Source organism: Oculina patagonica, chromosome 4 (genome assembly GCF_052425735.1).
Source record: "Oculina patagonica isolate OP01 chromosome 4, crgOcupat, whole genome shotgun sequence".
NCBI lineage: Eukaryota > Metazoa > Cnidaria > Anthozoa > Scleractinia > Oculinidae > Oculina > Oculina patagonica.
Genome location: NC_135761.1, coordinates 13,023,547 through 13,033,146, shown reverse-complemented (window position 1 = coordinate 13,033,146; position 9,600 = coordinate 13,023,547). Strand labels below are relative to the sequence as shown.

The window sequence follows — 9,600 nt, the reverse complement described above, 5'->3', positions numbered from 1 at the left end:
GTATATTCTTGTTCCTTTCTACTTTGCATGTACTCCTCAGTATAAAATTATCACTTGGGATTCCTCACTTTCTTATTTCCCACTTTACTTTAGGTGTATGCCCCCGATGTACTGTTGATGTTGTTCAGTTTTGTTGTTGTAATCCTTTTTCTGATCTTCGGTTTCGTTCTTCGTTTTTTTTAAACCTTGTCATGGTAGAAAGGAAAATAAACGCAGTTAAAAAAAATAGTTTGACACTGAACACTCATGCCACACACATGACGAATAAGTAAGTATCAAAAAGTAAATATCAGCAAATGCCAACAGTTATTCAGACTTGGTGCCTAAGGGACGGACCATTAGAAATAACCGGAGGGGGGGGGGGTGACTTTTACCAAAAAAAAAACATGTCTGCAAGAGAAACTTGTCGAAAAAAAATCCTGCAAGCGGTTGTACCTGAAAAAAAATTCGTGCAACCGAATTACCTGTAAGTGTTGTATGATGGCATGTATAAACGTCATGTACCGAGAGAACAGCATCAGCTCAATACTATCAACTATTTGGTTGCAAACACACCTGACCCACCCTAACAATCGCGCCCCATCAGTAAACAGTTAATCAAAAGCACAGTATTATTATTATCACTTTAAACTGCAATTTTGTCTGATATTTTAAAGTTTAGCTTGATAAGTTTTAGCTGTCATCTTTTTCATCTTTTTTGTTGAGGGACCAGGGTAAAAATTTCTAATAAGGAGGGGGGGGGAATTATATTTAACAGGCACTATCTATCAAATCCCTTCAGCCCCCTACTCCATAAAAAATGAACGATCCCTAAATGTCGCTTAATTCAGAGAACGAATCTGAAAAATGAAACAGTAATACTATTTTTTAATGATAATTGTTACGCAAATCATAGATGCGTTACAAAAAGACCTGCATCTTTGGGCGAAAAATTCGTGCAAAGCTTGTGCCCCAGAAAAAAATTCCTGCAGACAAGTAGGCCTTCAAAAAAATTCCTGCACCGAAAATGTTTTACCCCTCCTCCGGTTATTTCTAATGGTCCGTCCCTAACATTGTTGTCTTACCCAAAAGTTAAAATATGCCCGTTTAATTTCCATACAAACCCTTATATTGGATAACGACAACTTCCCCCTGTTAGAAGCACGAAGCCTTATACTATCGAAAATAACTACCATGTTTCCCACAGGCGCGTCTCGTAAAGGGTACTGGGAATTACAAATGCTACGATGGTCACACCACAAGCTTGGCATGCTAAGTTTAAAAGGGCAAAACTGTAAAATTTTGAACTTGTTCATTGCACAGTTGTTCTTTAATTGCCATAAAGGACTTAGAAAAAAACACCAGACTAAATAGAAAAGTTCAGTTTGGATTCAGAATGAATACTACAAAACAGCGCAACAGCGCGCGCTCTCTCTACTTTGAGGTCACATGACATCCAACTATCAAACTGTTTGTTACCAGCGAATGTTGTTCGCGCTGTTCTTCTGAAGTCTTCGATGTGCTATATAACAAATCACTTAACGAATTGTCCCTCGGGAAACCAGCTATTTTTGTTGAGATTCTCGGGAAACAAAATTAACTGTCTCCTTCATATCGGGATCCGGGATCTAGACGAAATAGGAGACATGCTACATGCAGTGTACAATGACATTCGTCTTTTGAACATCAGTAGGATTCAGTCATGAACTTTGCACGTCAAAATATGATCACGTTTCGCTTTCTTTTGTTTTCGTCTAGAGTACGTCAAATAAATCTGAAGGAAGCGAGATTGGGTTTTCTTTTCTTGCTCAGTGGAGCTGGTTCACAATAGAAGCGAAATGTTTCAATTCAGCTTGCCCATTTCCTAACTTCATCGCGAGAAGGAACGCGCTGAGTACTTGGCAGTGAAAGTGAAACTCTTCCGGCTTTATCACACTCACAACCGCGCTCGCATTTGGGACGCGCGCACACTTCAACACACACATTACAACACATTACAGTAAATGATTAGAATTGTGCAAATTAATTACATCAGTGCCACATTTCGTGCAATATATCAACAACTTTACTGAGTAATTTATATTGTCAATACTTAATAAACAGAAGTCGTCTCAAGCAATTGATCGGTTGCCAACCATGTATTATTAATCTCTACTCCGGCCAGTTTATTTAGCTTTATTATAGTTCCACGTTTTGTCAGTGCGTAATGTTTACGAAACAAGATATACTTGGTTACTACTTGTCTGTTTTAAGAGTTACGTATTATTACTAATTTATTACCTGCTCCAAAGTTCGAATTTTCCTTGAGTGAGTGCTCTCCAAAAGTAGCTGGCAATTTGTGTAAATATTGCTGAACAGGCCACTCACCTCGCCTCTCTTTGACGATTTTGTCCTCTAGAAGAGCTGTCTGTATTTACATACAAGTAAGTCGTAAGTAGAAACGTAGCAAAGCAGCGAAATACTGCCACTTTCTACTGTGTGTATTTCCGCAAATCTCCACGCGTAATACGGTATGCGATATTTGCTCAATTCGATTCAATGCAATATGATCTTCCTACAATATGCTATTTTCTCATAAGATCAGCGGTTGCGTTCTGGTTTCTTGTTGCCATGAAACACTTCATGTCGTACGATCGTTCACTGATTCCGTTCAAATGTCCGGCAGAAATTTTACGGCTTTCGTTCTCTGTGTTTGTTCAATTGTTTTTCGTTTAGCGACGGCTACATTAACTATTTGGTTATGATTTTGGGTTTGGGTCGAAGATTAGACGGGGAGTTTACAGCATGTTACAGAGTTTATAAACCACGATAAGCTAAATTTCTTATCAGAACATGATGATGATGTGCGATCTTCAAAAACTGCGTTTTGTACACCATAGGTATTGTTTTGCGCAATAAGCGTGCGCATTTTGAATACTATGCCTTATCTTGTGGTCTCCCTCGTGCAGCATTTATTTGGGTTGTCACGCAATCCTATCCAGTCACGACCCAAATAACAGGCCAGGGGCAATAAGCTCTGGAGAGCACCACTTGGCTGCGAGAAGAGGGAAGTGATGTACACAGTGAAGCCAGTCTCAGTGGACTTAATTCAACTGGATCTCCTTTAAGACTTCAAAGAGAAGACAAGAATTGGGCCCAATAGCAGTTTATTCAGATTGTCGTTTGTATTCGAATTCATCTTGGATATAAAATCGATTTCTTATTAGAAGTTTGTACAAGAATCTATGGTGTCAACATAAGGCGTGCTAACAACTTGATGCAAAAACAGTGTACTGAAAATAATAACTCATATTGCGATTGGCTCCTTGATTAATTAAATAATTAATTAATTAATTAATTAATTAATTGATCGATTATATAGCTAGTAAAATAATTAATTAATATACACCTTTAAGAAAGGAAATACTAAACAAAACATTTCACTTAATTGTGGTATAGCACTCGACTATCGTTCCGAAATCGTTTCCAAAAAGCCCAAATGATGCTACAAACTACCACCCAGGAAATTTTGAATAGTCCAATTTCGACATATTGAAATTCTTACTTGAACAAAAGAAATGAATTTTTCATCCCTTAACCTTGTTATATCTTTTGCTTTATCCCCCGAGCCTCGGAGCCAAGTAAGGATTTTAATATATCGAAACCGGTCTCTTTTAGCTTATTACAGTTGGCTTTTGCGAAACAAAATTGTCAAATTTGAGCACAAACATAAAAAAGACAAAAACACAACAATTTGCTCCATGCCACGAAGGATCCAACCGATCAATCGGCCGTACCTCATGTGAAAATCAAGTTCGTCACGGCATTTGTTTGGTAAATTAATCAAATGGTTTGAAATATATGTAGTTCATACATCTTGGGATCGTCGATGGAAATCTCCTTACGCCTTTAGTAGTTTAAAAATGTTCCGAAATGATTGAAAAAGTTTGAATCACTTTCGGCGGATTTTAGTAATCAGAAGACATCGCTGGCCAATGATGGAACAATTTGGAAAATTTATTAAACAGGTCTGAAAGATCTTCGAAAAAATTTAAACCGCGTATCATTATTTGTACACGTTTCCTCGTATAACATGAATATCCCACCCATGTTTTTTTAGACACAGTCGATATTAATTGCATTTATGAGATCGATTCAGCCTAAAGCCACCACGGCAATTTTTCATGCTTTCGTCCTTGTATTAACTACCACATGATAATTCCCTTAAATATTTAGAATGATACCAACCGTACACAAAAACAATTCAGTACTAGGAGCTACAAACTACTCGAGTTCATCAATAATCTCTTCCATATTTGGTCTCATTCCAGGCTCTATATAAAGACAACGTTCAACGATCCCTTTAAACACGCGCTGGTTCATCATACGGGATATTTGCATCTCACGCTGTTGGGGATCTGGCAATTCGTGGATGCACATCTCACAGAGGAGGACACCAAAACTGAAGACATCGACCTGATATATAACAGAACATTTCACTAGTTACGATATGATTCATCACCAGAAACTTATATTGTATTGACTATAGACCAGGCTAGAACGCAGTTTAGTTAGGACCAGCGAATTGCAAACCGCAAAAAACAGCAAGACATATAAGATTAAGGTCGGATTGGAATATTGGGAGAACACGAGAAAAGCTTTTTTTCGAACCCTCGATTTTTTGAACCTCTCGATAACTCGATGCAAAAGTCGTTTCCCTTTCCTGTGTCAAATACTGCAATTTTACCCCCAATTTCACAAACCAATTTTCGTTCCACTGTATTAGTCTATTAATGAAATCATCCCACTCATATTACAGATACCACCAAGCCAAGTGAAACCACGGCCAGGTTAAACCACAGAGCAATGTTGCGGAAACATTGCGGTAACAATATTTTCTAGATTACATGGGTGGGAAAGAAATACGTCTCGGAAGCGAATCATATGATGTTTCGCGTAAAGATGAAAATTAGTGCTTTCAATGTAACGTCTCTGCTTCCTTGAGGCAATTTTTGCTACCAAAGCATACGTGTCCCGCGCACGTTAAGAGAGAGTCATTTATTTCCCAGTTTCAAACCATCCCTTAATTATTTTTCTTTTTATGGTTTTAACTGCTTTGGCCAAGCTAACCTTAATACAACTGATGATTTGATCTTGGGCTCCACTAATGGCCTCAGGTGCGCAGTAAATCACAGCTCCAGGATCGTCTCTCGTGTATTGGCGGACAACATTAGCAGTGCCATAATCTGACACTTTGCCTCTCCATTGGTCACCCTGTCGCCGTAGCAGTACATTAGCACTACTTATATCGCGGTGGATGATCTGTGTTTTTTCTCTAGTAACATTTAATTTAGTAATATAAATGTAGTGTCGAAGACAGGCCGTCGAGCAATCTGGTGCGAAGGTCGTTTCTTAGCATGCCAGTCAAAAGAAAATTATTAAAAATGCCTGAAATACCTATTTAAAGACACCTTTATTAGTTTACATTGTGTATGCAAATTTGTAAAATGATCTTCTGTGATCTTTTACGTTTTTTAGTTCTCTGAAGTGACAGCATCACAACGACGATCGAAAGAAATCGAATGGACGTTGGAATAAAGCTTGTCAACAACATCGAAGGATTCCGGTTACTGGATTAAGCGTATTAGCATTGTGCATACGAATTCTTGAAGTGATCGACCGTAATCAAAAAGGGTCAGAATGCAAACCCTCAATTTGACATGCCAGAACTTTAACATGATCGAGTAAATAGGTTACAATTTTCACAGGACCTTGTGAAAAGCACCCTGTTCACAGGTTTTCGAAATTTTGCAATAATTTTACTTTTATTTGGCAGTAATTTTACTTGTTGACCGTTCAGAGTAAAATCCTTCCCGCAATGATTGCACCCTCAATATTACAATTTCACAGTCGCTGTCCGCTATCCGCAATCGCGACAACGTACACGTTTTAAGAAAACAAGTGCCATTTTTTCAGCAAGGTTTCTGCAAACGGTATATCAGCTGGGCGTGGCTGAAGGTCTTTATTCCCACGATGAGTCGGGGGTGGGGATAAATGAAAAAATACCAATTCTAGAACTATAAGGCCTAACACAGTACATATTGGAAGAGTGGTCAAAATAAGTTTAAAAAATGCAATTTGGAACCACAAAAGCCACTTTCTAGGGGAGGTGTACGGAATGTCTCGTGCAACACATGATGACCTCATATTCATGAGCTCAGGGATGAGAAGTAAACAAACAAAATTCCATACACCTCCCCTAGAAAGTGGCTTTTGTTGTTCCAAATTGCATATGATTAAATGCAGAAGAGCTCGGGCCACGGATGGTTCGTTGAGGTTTACCACTGAAATAATGTCATTTTAACGGGGAAAGGATGTAACATTGGGCAATTTTTCGGTATGTATTTTCAGGATGATTATCGTAGCCTATGAATTTGAGGCGTTTTGGGTGAGAAATGGCAAACTTTGAGAATTACAGCTCATTTTGTGAACACGGGTCGGCATTCTGACGGCTCAAGTGTGCGACCTTTCGCTTCGCTTTGCTAGTTGAGAGCAATTTTAGTATTAGCATATATTATGCTAATTTTCACTCGTAGAACAAAGCTCACATGAATATGTAATAGAAGATAGATAAAACAATAAGCCGTTGATAATTTCAGATCATTTTATTAAGTTTCAGATCATTTTATTTATTTTCAGTCGTATCTTAAGCTTTGGCTACCTGTGGTGAAACTTGTCCTGTCAGCACATTCTTTTACAGCAACGTAATAGTATTTATTCACAGATTCTGGCCCGCTGAAATATATTTTTCTTTCGACGCATGAAAATTTAGAATTTCCTTTGAATAAAACGCTTCAAAATCGGGCATCTCACGCTAAACATGCTTATTAAGTCCAAAGCATTTGAAAATTTCCCATTAGTAAGTGTTTTCTAGCTTTTAAACCTTGCGTGACCCCAGCCTGGCCGAGCGGGGGCATCAGTCTGGTCACTGAGAAAAAAAAAAAAAAAAGGTCGCGCAGAGCAAGAACTGCGCAGCGCAGCTAAAAAAAAAAAGTAAGTGCAGAACATGAACTGCGTGCGCAGTTAATTAAAATCAAGTTGCTGCAGTGTCAGCTTAAGCATTTAAATACGATTACACGACAAGAAGAGCTAATGGGATATTTCAATGAGCTTCCGTGGCGAGTTGCAAGGACCAGAATTCGAGTCATCAAGGTAAATTATGATCAAGGGAAGCAAGATTTAGTTCGAGTTAGCGGGGAATTCGAGTTATCACAGTTCGAGTTAACCGAGTGAAAATGACTAAAAAATGAGCACAAATCCAAGGGAATTTGCACTAAGTTCGAGTTAGCGGGAGAGTTCGAGTTACCGGGGTTCTGCCTAACGGTCCTTTCATTTAAGTATTTGAATGGGTTGTTCATGTTAAAAATTAAGAAAAAAAGATGCAGCATCCCTGCCGTAGGTGACCGTAGGTATGTAAAATGGTTTCACTTTCTATCGGAGGTAAACGAAACGGTTACCATTTTTGTTAAAATGGTATGAACGGGTAAGTGTTTGGTCTTCAGCAGGGATGAGTCTTTCCAAATTTCTTTCCAGAGAAGGAGCTGCAGCAATTTTGAGCAAATAGGTACTACAAACGAACTGTTTCCAACGGACAAAATATACGTGCGAACGGACATGAGCAAGGCTTTCGACTCTCTACATCATGCTGTCATGATACAGAAACTTGAGGCGTATGGGTTTTCTCAAACATCTCTTGAGCTAATGGCGATGTTTCTGTTGTCAAGGAGTCTAAATTAATGGTGTGACTAGTTCATTGAAAAACCAGTCAAGGGGCCGCCCTCAAGGCTCATCGTTTGGACAGCTGTTCTAGAACCTGTTCGAAAATGATTTATCCCTAAATGTGCATGCTAGCAATTTGTTCATGTACGCTGACGACCACTAGATATATTTCAATGGAACACATATCGAAACTGTAGCTTCCTTCCTCAAGAAAGACTGACGATCGGCAATTTTAGAAACAGTATAAGAGATAAAGACTTCATTGTTCTAATCAAGGACCGGTGTTCTAATTGCCCCATATGTACTACGTCTGACACTTAATTTATTCACTACTAGACTGTATTTGTAATTTTAGAAACTGCTTTCAAAAGATTTATTCTAATTAACTTCTCCTAAATTTAATATAGTAAACTATTGTAAGTTTTCATTTGTTGTAAAGTAGAAGAGTGTCCTCAATAAGCTTCTATAAGCTAAACACCTATACCCTGACACTTAAATAAAGTTATTCATTTTTTCACACTTAAAAAGTCATTTTATTGAAAACACACATAAAGACCGTTCTGTTTTAAAGTACATTGTTTGAAGTTACTGTTTATTGGAATGACTGATATAATGTAAATATAAATGTAATTCATTCATTTATATAATTATTCAGCCAGTCAGTCAGTCAGTCAGCCACCAGCCAGCCAGCCAGCCAGTCAGACAGCCAGTCAGTCGTCAGTCAGCCAGCCAGCCAGCCAGCCAGCCAGTTGCTCAGTCACTCAGTCAGCCAGTAAGTTAGCCAGTTAGTTAGTTGCTTGCTTGCTTACTTTATTAGAATAATAACAAAAGTAAGAAGAGATTACAATACCGTAGGATAACAGCATTATATATTAGGACTTTGCAAATTTAAAAGAAATCTGTAACTATAAATCTAACTAGAAATAGTTGACACTAGGTTGCCCCCGCTGTTAATCAATTTTTCTTTTCTGTACATCCGCTTCTACAGTCAATTCTTTCGCTTGATATCTTGGCTCTTCTGTCTATTTAATTGATTGGAAAATAATTTTCTCTTTGGGAGTGTTTATGAAGAAAACACTCCCTGACGGCTCGTATTTCTAATGGTTTCTGGTCTTCTCTTCATCACTGTGATGATGGAAACAGGGTGGTAAAGGGGTTATGCGTGACGCGTGATTAGCCAAAGACTGACATTGTATAAGGACGCGTTCTTTTGGCTCGATTTATGCATTTTAGGTCTTGTCTTACACTGTGAACTCGCATGAAAGATCAGTTTTGCTACTTGGCTAATGAAAGGTAAATGCGACACGAATTAACTAATCAGTTAAAGCTCATTTTCTTTAATGATGAATACCCAAAAACGTAATTCGAGAAATGGTAAAAAAATATACGTGATTCGTGATTTGTAAAAAAAAATTGGCTCGTGATTCGCGTTTAAGACCCCCTTTTCCACCCTGTGGAAAGAGGATATACTCAAACATACGTTTTAGTAAAGTCAAGTGAATAAACAAAACAAAGCGAAATTATGCAAAAACTCGGAAAGATCAGTAATGATAACGTAAAATTCAATTTCAAGAACGGGACTGCAGCATCTTGACATCATTTCGCCATCAGTTTTGCTGTGGTAAGTGATCTCAGCTAGACTCAAGCTAGACTTTAGACAAAGTTCTTCGTTTTAATTTGACACGCAGGAACGAGGGTCGACCTCTCGCGACTTGCGTCGCTCGTTTTCGCGACTCCGTCGCTCACTAGCCGGGCCGCTTTGCGGAATCGAACTCGCTTCACTGTGGGAAGTCTAGATCTTAGCGAAGATAAACTTTAGAAACAGCAAAAAATTTTACCATTTGAACCCAACTGCTTTTTTAT

The 9,600-nt window shown here is 38.4% G+C and overlaps 1 protein-coding gene across 1 annotated transcript in view; it reads right to left on the bottom strand.

The window, feature by feature from the left end:
* The window catches only part of LOC144651479 (uncharacterized), a 111,557-nt gene that overhangs the window by 55,075 nt on the left and 46,882 nt on the right, over positions 1-9,600 (bottom strand). The gene's annotated exons all lie outside the window — the stretch shown is intronic.